The sequence below is a fragment of the Cherax quadricarinatus genome, chromosome 26, assembly GCF_038502225.1.
Source record: "Cherax quadricarinatus isolate ZL_2023a chromosome 26, ASM3850222v1, whole genome shotgun sequence".
Classification (NCBI taxonomy): Eukaryota; Metazoa; Arthropoda; class Malacostraca; order Decapoda; family Parastacidae; genus Cherax; species Cherax quadricarinatus.
This window is the reverse complement of record NC_091317.1, coordinates 18,629,599-18,647,409: the sequence shown is the minus strand read 5'-3', so window position 1 is coordinate 18,647,409 and position 17,811 is coordinate 18,629,599. Positions and strand designations below refer to the sequence as shown.

The 17,811-nt window shown below is 39.7% G+C and overlaps 2 protein-coding genes across 7 annotated transcripts in view; one reads left to right on the top strand and one right to left on the bottom strand.

Annotated features, from left to right (window-relative positions):
- LOC128691561 (small G protein signaling modulator 2) overlaps window positions 1-17,811 on the top strand; it is a 652,393-nt gene that overhangs the window by 224,575 nt on the left and 410,007 nt on the right. The gene's annotated exons all lie outside the window — the stretch shown is intronic.
- LOC128691665 (uncharacterized) overlaps window positions 1-17,811 on the bottom strand; it is an 82,345-nt gene that overhangs the window by 60,206 nt on the left and 4,328 nt on the right. The window lies entirely within an intron of this gene.

The window sequence follows — 17,811 nt, the reverse complement described above, 5'->3', positions numbered from 1 at the left end:
GAGCGCGGTGTCGTCCAGGTGATGGCTGGTTCTGCAAACTTATGGCTTTGTCGACACAGTGTTACACCTTTCACTGTGCCTGCTCTCTCTCTCTCTCTCTCTCTCTCTCTCTCTCTCTCTCTCTCTCTCTCTCTCTCTCTCTCACTGACGCCCCATGCTGCGTCATAATTCATCATACAAGATACTGCTTCATTAAGCTATCGTCATCTAAATTAATAATGATAAGGCTTATTACACAAAATTCGATAAGATTTAATTTGTCTGAATTAGGTCAGACTCCAATTACTTGAGGACAAGGTCAGGGTACCTGTCTTATATTGGTGAGGATTAAGTCAGTGGTAACTGGGCTATATTGGTCAGAACTAGGTCAGTGGTAACTCATTCAGTTTATACTCCAGGACTCATTTTAATCCTGATGACCCAAAGGTGCTGCCAGTAGGATGCTCTTAGTGGGAAGGAGGCTGAAGGAGGGGAATAGTTGAGGATCTAACGGCAGTAATTAACTGTTTGATCGAAAGGATTTCATATTTGGAAGGGTTGAGGACTAGTCCCTGTGACTTCAGATCTTGAAGATCATACACCAGAGACTCTTCTGTACCTACTGGAGTGCCATCTTCCAGGTACCAGACGTTAAGTTAGCTGATCAGTCTGGCTGTGAATTCTCCGACCGTTATGCAGAAGTGGAATGGACCAATTAGGTCTTCCTGCTGGACGTCCTCTGATGAGGTAGTCTCATGGTCCCCGAATAACAAAGTTGACTATTTTCTATAACCATCTAAAATTGTTGGTAAAAGACTAGGGACATGCTCTTGAACACCTCAAAAACACTTCTTTTTGAACTAGGCTAAATGTATTCTTGAAGTCTAGTCTTAGGGTAGGTCCTGATATAAGTCTTTGCTGCATGAGACGCTGATTCACTGCTCTGAAGCATCTTAAAGCCAATTTGGTTTGGCTGAAGCAGTCTGGTAGTGACTGCCGCTTTATTATACTATATTTTATGCAACAAAATACTGTGAAACAAATGATGTTTTAATATGCTGTCTTCAGAAATTGAGAGAAAAAAAAATTTCTTATGATGTATTACATCAAGAAAAACATTCTAGAAGAACATTCTAGAATAATAAAAGTAAGTGGCTTATATATCAGAATGATTTTACAACTCAAAAAAAGCACATCATGGGGATCTAAATTAGTTTTATGAGAGTCAGATTCGATCACGTAAAGATGTTAGATTACAAACATCCCTGTTAAATACTTACTATGTTTTCTGTTTCGAGCATTATGCAAATTTAACTAGCAGTTGCCTAAGTCTATCATCATTAAACTCAATGAACTTTGTATTATAGCTGGAATGTTTGCATTTGATGGTGAACACACATCCAAATGTTTGGTGTGTCAGTGGGTTACCCTCTTTTTCCAGTCGCCAGTGATTTATACACGGAATTGTTTGAAGGCAAACTGTTTAGTAGAAAGTTTTCTCAAAAGCAAAATAAAAGAGATAGGTATGTAAATTATATGTGCTTATGGCAACATAATAAAAGTTTTAAAGTTATTTTAGTCAAATAATTAAGCTATAACCGTTAAATTTACTGTGAAGGATGAATAAAATAACTCGATTCCATTTTTAGATGTTACGAATTTAAGTTAAAAAAATATTGAAAACCAGCTAATGTATGTTTATATTTCCAGTGTTATTCGTCACATCATGATAAAATGTTCAGTGTTTTCCTTCATGTTGTTGAGAGTTAAATGTGTTTAATGACCAGCGTTCAAATATCATGATAAATCTTGGGAAAATTGCAAGTGGTCTTTTTTAACTATGCAATCAAAAAAATAAGTTGATGCTAACATATCTTGGAAACTCGTCTTAAAAATACTTCTTTTACTACATTGTTTTAATATTGTTGTAATCATAAAATCTGAATGTTCCCAAAAACTTCCTGGTTAAGAAAACTGTCAGAGTCAAGTCAGAACTTTTTAATCCATGTGCATTTATTATATAAAATCTGTGAAAGAGTTAGGCTTGACGACAGAACGAGTCAGTCTTGACCTGACCTGATCTGACTTGTGTCATGTAGCTAAGTCAGGCACTTTAAGTGATGTACTTATCTTTTTTCAGCTTCAGACTGTACTGTCCTGAAGATGTAAACTCAAGGGTGAGGGTTATTACACAAGGTTTAGCCACCTTCTGCTGTTATCCATCATTTACAATATAATTGATACACCAGGAAAGAAATGTGTATGATGTATATTACTTGTATATGTGTACCAATAAAACATAAAAACGTTAATAATTTACACAACACATTACAGTTTTTAATCGATTAAATAAAAATTCGCTAAAATGTAAAAATTACTTGATTTTAGAGTAAAATTCTTAAAAGCAGTTTTTCCTGAGTTGGTCTAATGGCGCCCTATTAGCGAGGTATGTGATAGCTGGCCAGGACCCGTTACTTGAAATTTAAAAAAAAGTGCAATTTATGTCTCTTCACTAGTGCATCAAGGTAATTTTCCACGAGACAGATTCTCTAGACAGTCTTCCTTTGTTGGAAGTTTCACAAGATGCATGGGAAGTGTCCAAAGAATTACGAGACAAGTGAAAATCAGACACCGGAGCAGTCAGGAAAGAGAGAGAGAGAGAGAGAGAGAGAGGTTGAAAGACACTCCGACTTATTGTCCCATTCCGGAGAAGATATCCAGGAAAGAAGTTAAAAAATATTTTCTCAGCGAGTTAAGAAGCAAGAAGTGCGTCATAACACATGTAGCATGAGTTAAGAAGCAAGAAGTACGTCGTCACTTAACAAGAGTGTTACAGGGGGCTACAGCAACACTTAATTACCCCTTAAAATTCGATGTTGAAAATTGCCTGCCTTTTTTCGTATGGATGGTATGATATTGTTTATACTGGATACATACACCTCACACCTGCTGGATGCATACACCTCACACTTGCTGGATACATACACCTCACACCTGCTGGATACATACACCTCACACCTGCTGAATACATTTTCAGCTCACCTAGTGGATACATTTTCAGCTCACACCTAGTGGATACATTTTCAGCTCACACCTAGTGGATACATAGTCAGCCTAGACCTAATGGATACTTAATCCATACCTCCTGAATATATAGTCAGGCCACACCTACTAGATATATGGTCAGCCATACTCTTCGGGCACATAGTCAGCCCGCACCTACAAGATACACAGCCATAATCTTCTGGATACATAGCTCACACTTATAAGATGTATAGGGATGTGATACATATCTCTCCTTCACTAGATACATAGCCAGCCCTCATCTGTCAGACGTGTATTACTGTTATCTGGATCATCGACCGCATAATACCACTAATTTATATTACAAATTATGCGGGCAATTTGTGGCTCCATGGTGCACTTAGTGCATATAAACTTGTGATTCAGTGGTGTGTGTATCTTTAAGAGAGAATGTGTACGTGGAGGGCAGGCGGGGTAGAGATCGTCCTAGGGAAGGTTGGAAGGAGTGGGGTAAACGAGGTATTGTATGAGAGGGACTTTGACATCCAGCAGGCGTGTGTGACCGTGTTAGATAGGAGTGAGTGAAGGCAAGTGGTTTTTATAACATGACATGCTGTTGGAGTGTAAGAAAGGTAACATTTGCGAAAGGATTCAGAGAAACAAGTTAGCTGAAGGAAGGGTGGTGACAATGTAGTTTGGAAGACCATCTGAACTGTAGTATCGGCGCGCATCTGGCAAGACAGTAATGGAGTGAGTGATGATGAAAGTGTTTCTTCCTTTTCGGGTCACCCTAACTTGATGGGAGACGGCAGGTGTGTTAAAAAATGTACGTACAAGATTCTGAATATATGCGCACTGTGTGCGTTGTTATATACATGTGTACAAAACACACACACACACACACACACACACACACACACACACACACACACACACACACACACACCGCTGACACACTCCAGCCATCATACAAAATCCGATTACAGTCAGCAGGTGTTGGTGAGTATATTGACTGTATTGCAACATACGAGACTACGTGCTATTCTCAGTCCCAGTGAACAATATGAACTTAGGAACATTAAAACTAATTACTGCATTTCCTTTCTTTTAACATACTTCTTGCGAAAAGCTCGTTTTTGAGCGAAATGTCTGGAAAAACTCGCCTTTGTGAGAAACATGTTTTGAAACTCACCCTTGAGCTAAACGTTGTCTAATAACGCTCACTCTTGAGCGATGCATAGGAGGGTCTTTGTGTTACTTAGTTTACATCTTCCAGCCGAAAAAAATAATCACTCAGTTTACATCCTAAACCGAAAAAAATAATCACTCAGTTTACATCCTCAAACAGAAAAAAATAATCACTCATTAATATAACAAAAGGCAAACTAAAAAAAAAATGCAAAAATGCAAACGAAGGAAATGAGAATCAAGGATTAATGAGTCACATATCCTGGTGTATATTTAGAGATTTAGTCACAAATCCTCGTGTAACTTAGAGGATTAGTCAGAAAGATCAGTGACAGTAACATGCTCTAACTTGGATCCAAATGTCATTTTGCCTACAGCAATGAGCAAGCCTTTTATGGGGTAACGTTTCGCTGTTGTGTGTGGAGGCGGCAGTGAGAAGACAACAGTGATATCAGTCACGACTGAGCGTGTTAGGTAAGACATATATAAAACAGTTAAGTATCTTTATTTCGAAACGTTTCGCCTACACAGTAGGCTTCTTCAGTCGAGTACAGAAAAGTTGGTAGAAGCAGTAGAGATGTGAAGACGATGTAATCAGTCCATCACGCTTGAAGTCGTAGTTTTGAGGTGGTCAGTCCCTCAGCCTAGAGAAGAGTATTTGTCCCATAGTCTAAAACAATGTGAAGTTGAAATGACAGTCTGGAGACTTGCATGATCTCAGGAGGTGAGATGTAGGCCACCAGTAGAAGAAAGAATGTAATCACTGAGAGGTCACGTCCCTCTCAAATCATTTTAGTATTCACTCTGTCAGACACTGCAACACAATGGTATCTTGGTACAGAACAGAAAATATCTTGGACAACTTCTACAAGTAAGAATGGTTGGATATGAGAGGGACGTGACCTCACTTCAACTTCACATTGTTTCAGACTATGGAACAAATATTCTTCTCCAGACTGAGGGACTGACCACCTCAAAACTACGTTTTCAAGGGTGATCGACTGATTACATCTCTTCACATCTCTTCTGCTTCTACCAAGCCTACTGTGTAGGCGAAACGTTTCGAAATAGATACCTAACTGTTGCAATGACTGAGCTTGTGATCAGCGTGATCTCAACGTTCTTAGTCGTCCATAATGTGACTGCAAGTGAAGGCTTGTCCTCTCCTCTCTCTCTCAGCTTTATCATTCGTGTGCGGGATTGAGTATTGCTTCATTATGTACACTCTTTGATAACTCCAGTTGAGATTCTTCATTACGTGTGTGTGTGTGTGTGTGTGTGTGTGTGTGTGTGTGTGTGTGTGTGTGTGTGTGTGTGTGTGTGTGAGAGTGAGTGTGTGTGTGAGTGTGAGTGTGTGTGTGAGTGTGAGTGTGTGTGAGAGAGAGAGAGAGAGAGAGAGAGAGAGAGAGAGCTGATGTAGGTAACAGCTCTTAGCTTGTAAATAAAATTAGTACCCTAAACCTAACCTTGTAAAATACTGTGTAAAGAGAGAGAGAGAAAGAGAGAGAGAGAAGAAAAAATCTACGTTTTGTGTAATCCATATTTCAGTATATAGCTTAAATTTAATATCTTTATTATGCACCCCCATACCCATCCAGTAGGCGGTAGTCAAGAGATCACAGAGGCACATAATAGGTCCAGGGACTGGACCATAAAGCTTTGATATCTAAACAAGTTACAGAGGCAATAGACTATTTACATGTTTATATCTGGTTACAGTCGTAATGCTTTATGCAGACGTGAATTTGGTTCCAAAACCGTGATTAACTGCTGTGACCTGGAAATTTTCCAGTGTTAATTATTTACTTATATGTTATCATTAAGTTAGAGGGACACTGTTCGTTTATATGAAAAAAAAAAGATATTTTCGCGTTAGCCATTGTCACAAGTGTGAGGACATCAGTAACACACACACACACACACACACACACACACACACACACACACACATACACACACGTCTTGAGAAATTAATAAAGCTATACAGTGAGATTTATCCCAGGGGAAAAAAGAAAGAAATTAGTAGTGAGTAGAGACTTTAAAAGTTGAACCTGACGACCCTGAATGTTAAATGATCCTGGGGACACGATCGTGGCATCCATTTTTAAGAGTAATTGACATGAAGCTAGAAGTAGATAGCAGGGGTAAGCAATACTGGAGGATAATTTAAGCTCAAATGAGCTACAGTGACGTTAGCAAGAATTGTTGTCTCAGATTGGCAGAAATATGGAATGGAATAAACGAGGAATAGAACTGTAGACACTCTATACACAGTTTTAGGAACAGGTACTCTTGGACATTCACCTAGAGGTTGGTTGGTTAATTGGGCGTAAACCCTCTCGATTACATTAGGGTCATAACAGTTGCATGTAACCTGTTCACCATCATCAAGAACACTTTCATCCCTAAAATAGAGATTAAAGTGAACTGACAGCACACATAACATAAGAACATAAGAAAGAAGGAACACTGCAACAGGCCTACTGACCCATGCGAAGCAGGTCCATGCCACCCCCCCGGCCTAGAACAATGACCACCTAGTCAGGTCACTTCCACTTAAGGAAGGAGCATGGCACCAGACCTGGTAGCCCAAGCTAGTCAGGTCTAACTCACACCCACCCACACCCACTCATATATTTATCCAACCTATTTTTAAAACTACACAAGGTCTTAGCTTCTTTGACGGTACTCGGGAGTTTGTTCCACTCATCTACAACTCTATTAACAAACCATTGCTTTCCTATGTCCTTCTTGAATCTGAACTTTTCCAACTTGAAACCATTGCTGTGAGTCCTGTCTTGGCTGGATGTTTTCAGCACGCTATTTACATTCACTTTATTTATTCCTGTTTTCCATTTATACACCTCAATCATATCCACCCTAATTCTACGCCTTTCTAGAGAGTGCAGATTCAGGGCCCTCAGTCTATCCTCATAGGGAAGATTTCTGATACATGGGATCAACTTTGTCATCCTCCTCTGTACGTTTTACAATGCATTTATATCCATTCTGTAATATGGTGACCAGAACTGTGCAGCATAATCTAAATGAGGCCTAACCAAGGATATATAGAGTTGAAGAACAACCTGAGGACTTCTATTATTTATACTTCATGATATGACGCCAAGGATTCTGTTAGCTTTATTGCAAACACTAATGCACTGTTGTTTTGGTTTCAGAATACTGCTAACCAGACCTCCTAAATCCTTTTCGCAATCGTATTAAGATCTACACTATTCAGTTTATAAGTGGCATGGTTATTGTCCTGTCCAAAATTTAGAACTTTGCATTTGTCTATATTAAACTGCATCTGCCACTTCTCCGACCACTGCATCAGTCTTTTCAAATCAACCTGGAGTGCACTAATGTCCTCAGTAGAATGAATTGGACGACCTATTTTGGTGTCGTTAGGAAATTTGCTTATGTCGCTATTTATTCCCTCGTCTATATCGTTTATGTAAATTGTGAACAACAAGGGGCCCAACACTGACCCCTGTGGAACACCGCTTGTGACGCGCTCCCATTCTGATTTCTCCCCATTTATGCAAACTCTTTGCTGCCTATTTGTCAACTACGCCTCTACCCAGGAAAAAATTTCTCCTATTCCGTGTGCCTTAAGTTTCCTCAAAAGTCTCTGATGTGGAACTCTATTGAAAGCCTTACTGAAGTCCATATACACAATATCATATTCATTACCATGATCTACCCCCTCAAACACCTTAGCGAAAAAAGTTAGTAAATTCGTAAGACAGGAACGCCCCTTAGTAAAACCGTGTTGAGATTCATTTATCAATTTATGCCTATCAAGATGGCTACGAATTGCCTCGGTAATTATTGATTCCATAAATTTTCCCACTATGGAGGTTAGGCTTATTGGTCTATAGTTCGAAGCTGTGGACCTGTCACCTGCCTTGTAAATAGGTATTACATTTGTTATTTTCTACTTATCAGGCACTATGCCAGTTTGTAGTGATATGTTGAAAAGATTAGCCAAAAGTTTGCAAAGTTCCTCTTTACATTCCTTTAACACCCTTGCAAACAGTTCATCAGGGTCTGGGGATTTGTTAGGTTTTAATTTCTCTATTTGTCTGAGGACCATGTTACTAGTTACTGCAATCGTGCATAGTTTATTATCGTCCTGTTCTACATAATTTATTATTTCTGGAATTTTGCTAGTATCTTCCTGAGTAAAGACTGAGAGGAAGTAAGAATTGAAAATTTCACACATATCCCTATCACTGTCAGTGATCTGACCTGAGTTACTCTAAGTGGGCCTATCTTGTCTCTAATCTTACTTCTGTATAACTGAAAGAACCCTTTTGGGTTAGTCTTCGAATCCCTTGCAACCTTAGCCTCATAATCCCTTTTTACTTATTCATTTTTTATTTCTCTAATTGAATATATTGATATCTTAACTGCCCATCCTCTTTTTTGATACGCCTTAAAATGCCTCTCTTTTGACCAGTGAGATGTTTTAATCTATTGTTAATCCATTTGGGATCATTAAGCTGAAGGAAACACACATTTCGGTGTATATATACTGTGCAGGGAGCATTATAGTGTTCATGTACTGTGCGGGAAGTTGCTGACACACATCAAGTTATACATGCAAACTCAACAAAAATGCGGTAGCAATAAAAAAAAGAGTAAGATTGCAAGCAGTAAAATATCATACATGACAAAATGTAAAAAAAAAAAAAGAAGAACAGGTAAAAAAATTACACAAATGAAACTTATAATAAATAAAAAGTTGAACGATGAGAGATATAAAATACAATGTAAATTAGGAGGAAGATTTTTTGTCTTTTCAACATTTACCAGTCAATGTGTTTATAAATATTATTTATACAACCTAGAAATAAATCATACTTTCACTCACAGACAAATTATACTTTCCACTCACACACAAATTATACTTTCCACTCACACACACAAATTATACTTTCCACTCACACACAAATTATACTTTCCACTCACACACAAATTATACTTTCCACTCACACACACAAATTATACTTTCCACTCACACACAAATTATACTTTCCACTCACACACAAATTATACTTTCCACTCACACACACAAATTATACTTTCCACTCACACACACAAATTATACTTTCCACTCACACACACAAATTATACTTTCCACTCACACACACATAAATTATACTTTCCACTCACACAAATTATACTTTCCACTCACACACAAATTATACTTTCCACACACACACAAATTATACTTTCCACTCACACACACAAATTATACTTTCCACTCACACACAAATTATACTTTCCACTCACACACACAAATTATACTTTCCACTCACACACAAATTATACTTTCCACTCACACACACAAATTATACTTTCCACTCACACACACAAATTATACTTTCCACTCACACACAAATTATACTTTCCACTCACACACACAAATTATACTTTCCACTCACACACACAAATTATACTTTCCACTCACACACAAATTATACTTTCCACTCACACACACAAATTATACTTTCCACTCACACACACAAATTATACTTTCCACTCACACACACAAATTATACTTTCCACTCACACACAAATTATACTTTCCACTCACACACACAAATTATACTTTCCACTCACACACACAAATTATACTTTCCACTCACACACACAAATTATACTTTCCACTCACACACACAAATTATACTTTCCACTCACACACACAAATTATACTTTCCACTCACACACACAAATTATACTTTCCACACACACACAAATTATACTTTCCACTCACACAAATTATACTTTCCACTCACACAAATTATACTTTCCACTCACACAAATTATACTTTCCACTCACACAAATTATACTTTCCACTCACACAAATTATACTTTCCACTCACACAAATTATACTTTCCACTCACACAAATTATACTTTCCACTCACACAAATTATACTTTCCACTCACACAAATTATACTTTCCACTCACACAAATTATACTTTCCACTCACACACACATAAATTATACTTTCCACTCACACAAATTATACTTTCCACTCACACACAAATTATACTTTCCACACACACACAAATTATACTTTCCACTCACACAAATTATACTTTCCACTCACACACATAAATTATACTTTCCACACACACACAAATTATACTTTCCACACACACAAATTATACTTTCCACTCACACACATAAATTATACTTTCCACTCACACACACAAATTATACTTTCCACACACACAAATTATACTTTCCACTCACACACATAAATTATACTTTCCACTCACACACACAAATTATACTTTCCACTCACACAAATTAAAACAAAAACAATTCCGCACCAGATTTTACATTGTAGTAAGTCAGTGTGAGGGAGCATGGGGAATGAGGACACGTATCATGAGGAATGAGATTATGTATGATGAGGCATGCGTTTAGATATTATTAGAGCTAGAGGCAGATTAATGAGGTGTGAATGAGGTCAGATATTGTGAGGGAATGAGGCCAGGTATCATAAACTGTGAGGGAATGAGAAAGTACGAGCTATGAGGGGATGAGGACATAACAGGTATGAGGTGTGAGGGGATGAGGACATAGGATGTATGAGGGAATGAAGACGTACAAGGGTATGAGGATGTATAAGGTATGAAGGGATGACGCGCGAGGGGATGAGGATGCATGAGGCATGTGGGAATGAGGACGTATGAGGGTATGAATATGCATGAGGTATGGAGGATGAAGACGTAGGATGTATGAGGTATGGAGGATGAGAATATGAGGTATGAGAGGGTTTGTGACAGCAGCGAGGGTTGCTGCAGACCAAAGCTGCCTCGCCTGACACCTCACCTTTAACTTGAAAACATTATCTTAGTCTTGGCTCTACTCACACCTGGACCGTCTCTACACCCTCCTGGCAACACTGCTCCCTATCATAGTTATTGTGTTTGCTGGTAACACTGCTCACTTTGAGGCTTCTCGTGTGTTGGCAACACTAGTGAATGTATTGACTCTTATAATTGTTGGTAACACTGTAGTGTGTGTATGTGTTGGTAATACTAGTAAATATGTTGGCTGTTGTGTGTGATAGTACAACTACTGAGTATGAGTGTTCTTGTGTTTTGGCAACACTGTTGAGTATGAGTGTTCTTGTGTGTTGTTAACACTGGTAAATAAGGGCTCTTATGTATTGGAAACACTGGTTAGAAACGGTTCTTGTGTGTTGGCAATACTGATGAGTAAGGGTACTTTGTGTGCTAGTAACACTGGTATGGGTGCTCTTGTATTCTGTTAACACTGGTGAATGAGGATTTTTGTATGTTGGCAACACTTTTGAATCTGAGTATTTTTTATGCGTTGGTAACGCTGATAAGTATGAGGGTTCGTGTGTGTGTGTGTTGGTAACACTGGTGAGTATTCGGGTTCTTGTATGTGTTGGTAACAATGTTGAATATTGGAGTTCCAGTGTGTTGGTAATACTGCTGAGTACAAGAGTTCCTGTGTATCTTGGTAACACTGCTGAGTACAAGAGTTCTTGTGTATCTTGGTAACACTGCTGAGTACAGGAGTTCTTGTGTCTCTTGGTAACATTGCTGAGTACAAGAGTTCTTGTGTATCTTGGCAACACTGCTGAGTACAAGAGTTCTTGTGTATCTTGGTAACACTGCTGAGTACAAGAGTTCTTGTGTATCTTGGTAACACTGCTGAGTGCAAGAGTTCTTGTGTATCTTGGTAACACTGCTGAGTACAAGAGTTCTTGTGTATCTTGGTAACACTGCTGAGTACAAGAGTTCTTGTGTATCTTGGTAACACTGCTGAGTACAAGAATTCTTGTGTATCTTGGTAACACTGCTGAGTACAAGAGTTCTTGTGTATCTTGGTAACACCGCTGAGTACAAGAGTTCTTGTGTATCTTGGTAACACCGCTGAGTACAAGAGTTCTTGTGTATCTTGGTAACACTGCTGAGTACAAGAGTTCTTGTGTATCTTGGTAACACTGCTGAGTACAAGAGTTCTTGTGTATCTTGGTAACACTGCTGAGTACAAGAGTTCTTGTGTATCTTGGTAACACCGCTGAGTACAAGAGTTCTTGTGTATCTTGGTAACACCGCTGAGTACAAGAGTTCTTGTGTATCTTGGTAATGCTGCTGAGTACAAGAGTTCCTGTGTATTTTTAACACCGGTGAGTATGAGTGTTAGGTTGGGTGTGGTTAGATTAGGCCATGTTAGGATAAGTTATACCAGGTTAGGTTAGATTAGGTTTGGGAATACTATTCCTAAAGTCTCCTAGTGCACTGAGTTAGTTATGTACACTTATTAAGCCTTTCTTTCTCGACATTAGCGGACGAAAGATCTAGTTCAGCTCCATGGTCTCCGTGGTCTGAACTCTTCTCCAGGCTGAGGGACTGATCACCTCAAATACGTTATCTTCGAGGTTGATGGACTGATTACATCATCTTTGTTTCACTACTACTGCTTCCTCTGTATTTGACTGGAAGAAGCCTACTGTAAACACGAAACGTTTCATCAGTAAAGATACCAAGCTGTTGCACATGTGTCTTAACCTTCACCAAACCTTGCACTTAAAGGGAATGAAAACTCGGGTAGCATAGGAGTCTTTATTCACATTTGTCGGCTTTTGTCACTGTAAATTTTACGTTGTGTGACCTACACGCGTGTAGGCATCATATATCAGTGTAATGTTGTAAGTAGGAGGAAGTAAGGGAAGTGTGCGTGGCGTGAAGACTCAAGTTAGTGTATCCCTTCTTAACTTGTTGCTTGCCTTATTACCAAGCCTCCCTGGCAAACTTCTTAAAGAAGAAAAACACTGACGACGGTTTGTTTCATGTAGAGTTTGATAAAGTTTTACATAAAGTGAAGCATCGTAATAAAAGCTTGCTCTGCACTTGTGGTTTTTTTCCTTTAATGCTGTCGGTAGTAGTAGTAGTAGGCTTTCTTGCCCAGAAACATGTTGTTGAAGCAGCACACTTATCCTCTCTACATGACTCCTCTTATGAATAAACAAGCTATATAATACCAACTAACGTAGAAGACACTAGTACAGTGACATGTAATTTTTATTAAGGAAACGTTGAGCCCGTCAGGGGCGCTATCAATCTACATTTACTTGCAGTTGTGTCTTGTATACTACACGACGTCAGCGAGTGAAGGCCCTGGTAGTATTACACAGTGTGGTGGTAAACATTGCACTCGTGCACTCGCTGCCACAGACAACCTAACTCGGATGCTTAACTTAATATGGTTGCAAACTTGCATTGAGCATTTTCTTCAGCTATCTCTCACGAGTACCACACACACACAAACACACACACACACACACACACACACACACACACACACACACACACACACACACACACACACACACACACACACACACACACACACACACACACACAGACACACACACACACACACACACACACACACACACACACACACACACACACACACACACACACACACACACACACACACACACACACACAAGAGGTATGATAAAGCTCATGGAGCAGGAAGAGTGACCTAGTAGCGACCAGTGAAGAGGCGGGGCCAGGAGCTGTGGCTCGACTCCTGCAACCACAATTGGGCGAGTACAATTAGGTGAGTGCGCACACTAAAACAAACAAAACTTTAATGAAGAATTTCAAGAAAATAGGTACTGCCTTGTTTTAGCCTCAGCGATATTACGTACTTGGCTTTTGTTTCATATTGCAATAGTGCGTGCTAGTGTCGTGTTGGCCTCATGAGGTGCTGGTAACATGTTCAGTCCTCCCGAAATTCCGCTATCATTTTATTTGTCTTTGTAAAAACGAGTTATGTATATGTTAGTTGGGTTATTATCATTTATTGATGCGTGTTGGACACCCTCTGTCTATGAACATCTTTCATAAATTATAGCGACTAAAACTGCTCACGGTATCCTAGACTAGGACACACTAACCTATATACACCGCGACCACGACTTTCTAGCATCGAATAACTTGCGATTTTTTTTAGTATTCTGTATTTTTTATCCTCATATCGCTGCCTTCTTAGCTCAAACCTTTCAAGGGGGTTACCTTGATACAGCTGAAGGGGTCTTGATCCAAATAATTGGAACTACCCTCTAGTTCTTTGGAAAATAAGTTGATTACCTTCCATTACCCAGCCTGGTTACTCTCGCAAATGGAAACAGTACGCCAATTGAAAAAAGAAAAGCCGAGCGATGGACATCCAAATCAAGGAAAGGAAACAGTTAGATTTCCATTCAGCTTTGAACTTGATGGAATGACCAAGATTGTTAAGTGCACCGAAAAATTGTTGGGCGAGTCCAAAGTCATGTTGCCAAAGAGCAAAGATATCATCAATACAGAGCCAGTGGGAAGGACACACCCCAACAGTAGGAAGTAGAACAGTTTCGAAGTATTCTATGTAAAGGTTAGCAAGAACAGGGGCTACAGGAGAGCCCATAGCAATACCGAAGGTTTGAGAATAAAATTTGTCTTGAAAGGACAAACACTTGGAGTCCACACAAAGGCGAATAAGATCAAGAAAGATATCCATAGGCATAGGAAGATGAAGTAATTACCCCTTTATTGGCCTTCATTCACATCATCAAGATGGACATTAATGAAAAGAGACTCAATGTCAAGACTTAGCATCATGCAAGTTGGATGAGGCCGAACACGTTCGATGATGTCTTGAGAGTGACGGAGGAAAGCAGGAGAAAAAGTTCCAAGACAAGGAATGCAAGTTTTGGACTTGGAGGGATATAAGTTTATGAGTTTTAGGAAAACAATAGAAATAAGTAAAGAGGAAAAAAAACACGGAAACGTTGAACAAGATCAAAATCAGGAGGACCGAAATCGGAGAAGGCCAGTAGGCCTTCTACAGTGTTCCTCCATTCTTATGTTCTTATGACATTCCTCAGGTCACGTGCGTCACATCTCACTCTCCGCCTATATATATAATGTCTTTCTACCTCTGTATGTTAGAAGTGATCAAGGTCCCAGGACCGAAACGTTTTCTAATAAATATGTTATAGTGTTTGCTTACGTGTCTTTCTAAACCAACTTGTCGGTATTTATTACCAAGGTTTATACCACGAAGTTTATAGTTGAAAGTTTCTCTTGATGCGATCAAGAGGGTTGGAAACGAAAGGGATGTAGTTGCGCGATTCAGAAAGCAAGGCTTCAGCTTTTCTGAGGTAATCCTCGCGATCAAGGAGAACCACCGAATTGCCTTTGTCAGAAGAAAGTATGGCAATATTGGTATTAGATTTAAGAGAAGAAAGGGCAAGTTGATATCGACGAGGAAGGTGACAATCCTTAGACAACAGGTTATCAAGGGCAGGAATGAGATCACCAAGAAAAGGGGACAGGTCAGAAAAATTCCGAGTGAGAATGGCGAAAGGAATCAAAGGAGCTAATCAGGTCAATGCCAGGGTGAGGGTAAGTGGCAAAGAAGTTCAAGCTGATGTTGGGAGAGTGTGACAGGAGACAGATTAGTGACAGTCAGTCAGGCTACAGGCTTTTCTTTTTACTTTCACCACAAGCCTATGCACAGTGGCATGTACATTCACTATTTTTCGTAATATGCTTCCTTTGTCAAGAAAAGTATTCTTATTTCTCTCTTTCTCCATGCCCTTCGCATTTATGATCCTTAGTTCCTTGACTCGGAAATTTCTACTCTTCGCAATTCGTTCTCTCGCCTTGGCTACAAATCTGATTTCATAAACTCTGCTTTTTCACATCTTAACGGACTTTGTTTTCTCCTAAACTCTCTACTCCTGTGGAATCTCCTGTTCTTTGCAGTCTCTCAGGTCTTAATAACTCTGTCCGGCCTTAGACGTCAAACTTACTTTTCGCCAACTAGCACCCTTCGTAGTAATCTGGCTCGTGCTTCTCCTGCTACTAGATGCTTCCAGAATCTACTGTTTCCATTTCATGCTCCTCTTGTTCTCTCCAATACTTTTGGAGAAAGTGGCCTCTCTTTGTCTGACAAATTGAGTACAAAAGAAGCGTTAGACTTGCCTGCACTAACTGCTGTTTTCTGTCATTCTAGTAACTGGTCCTCTGCCAAAACTGTTTTCCCATTTTCTAGCTTTCACAGACGCCGTCTTGTTGAAGCATCCTTTATACACATCACATCATTCTAATAAGAATCTTAGTCCAGTCTTTGTCTCTGTAGATTCCTTCCTTTCTCATTATATTGTCAAATACTCCAAACTTCAGAACACTGATTTTTATCTTTTTCTCTCCATACCTCTTCGTTCCTACATTTTCTTTGCCTTTGCTTTCTTCTGCCTGAGTTCTGTCCCGTGAGTTTTTTCTTTGTGTTTTTCACCCCACCCTCATGGGCCATTAGCCCTCCTGCAGTGCTCATTTTTCTTCTCTTTTCTCTTCTCTGCTACTACTGCTACTATTACTACTACTACTATTGCCTCGCTAACACTCCACGCTGACTGTTGTGTCACTGCCACTACTCTGTCCTTATTACCACTTCTGCTGCTATTGCCCAAACTACTACAACTACTTCCACCACTACTTCTACCATTATACTTTGAACTTTCTCTCGTCCTCCCGGCCCAGCCTACCTCACGTATATATATGACTCCCTTACACTCACGCTTCTGTCTGACTAGTTAATGGTCCAGATCAGACCGAAACGTCGTAAGTTTTATTCTCCTGTGTGCGGTATTTTCTCTTTTTCTTTCTAGCCACTAGCGTCCACGGTACTAATATGGGGTTCACAGTAAACTAGCCACTAGCGTCCACGGTACTAATATGGGGTTCACAGTAAACTAGCCACTAGCGTCCACGGTACTAATATGGGGTTCACAGTAAACTAGCCACTAGCGTCCACGGTACTAATATGGGGTTCACAGTAAACTAGCCACTAGCGTCCACGGTACTAATATTGAGTTCACAGTAAACTAGCCACTAGCGTCCACGGTACTAATATAGGGTTCACAGTAAACTAGCCACTAGCGTCCACGGGACTATTATGGAGTTCACAGTAAGCTAACCACTAGCGTCCACCGTACTAATATGGAGTTCACAGTAAACTAGCCACTAGCGTCCACGGTACTAATATGGAGTTCACAGTAAACTAGCCACTAGCGTCCACGGTACTAATATGAAGTTCACAGTAAGCTAGCCACTAGCGTCCACGGTACTAATATGGAGTTCATAGTAAGCTAGCCACTAGCGTCCACGGTACTAATATGAAGTTCACAGTAAACTAGCCACTAGCGTCCACGGTACTAATATGGAGTTCATAGTAAGCTAGCCACTAGCGTCCACGGTACTAATATGGAGTTCACAGTAAACTAGCCACTAGCGTCCACGGGACTAATATGAAGTTCACAGTAAGCTAGCCACTAGCGTCCACGGTACTAATATGGAGTTCACAGTAAACTAGCCACTAGCGTCCACCGTACTAACATGGAGTTCACAGTAAACTAGCCACTAGCGTCCACTGTACTAACATGGAGTTCACAGTAAACTAGCCACTAGCGTCCACGGTACTAATATGAAGTTCACAGTAAACTAGCCACTAGCGTCCACGGTACTAATATGAAGTTCACAGTAAACTAGCCACTAGCGTCC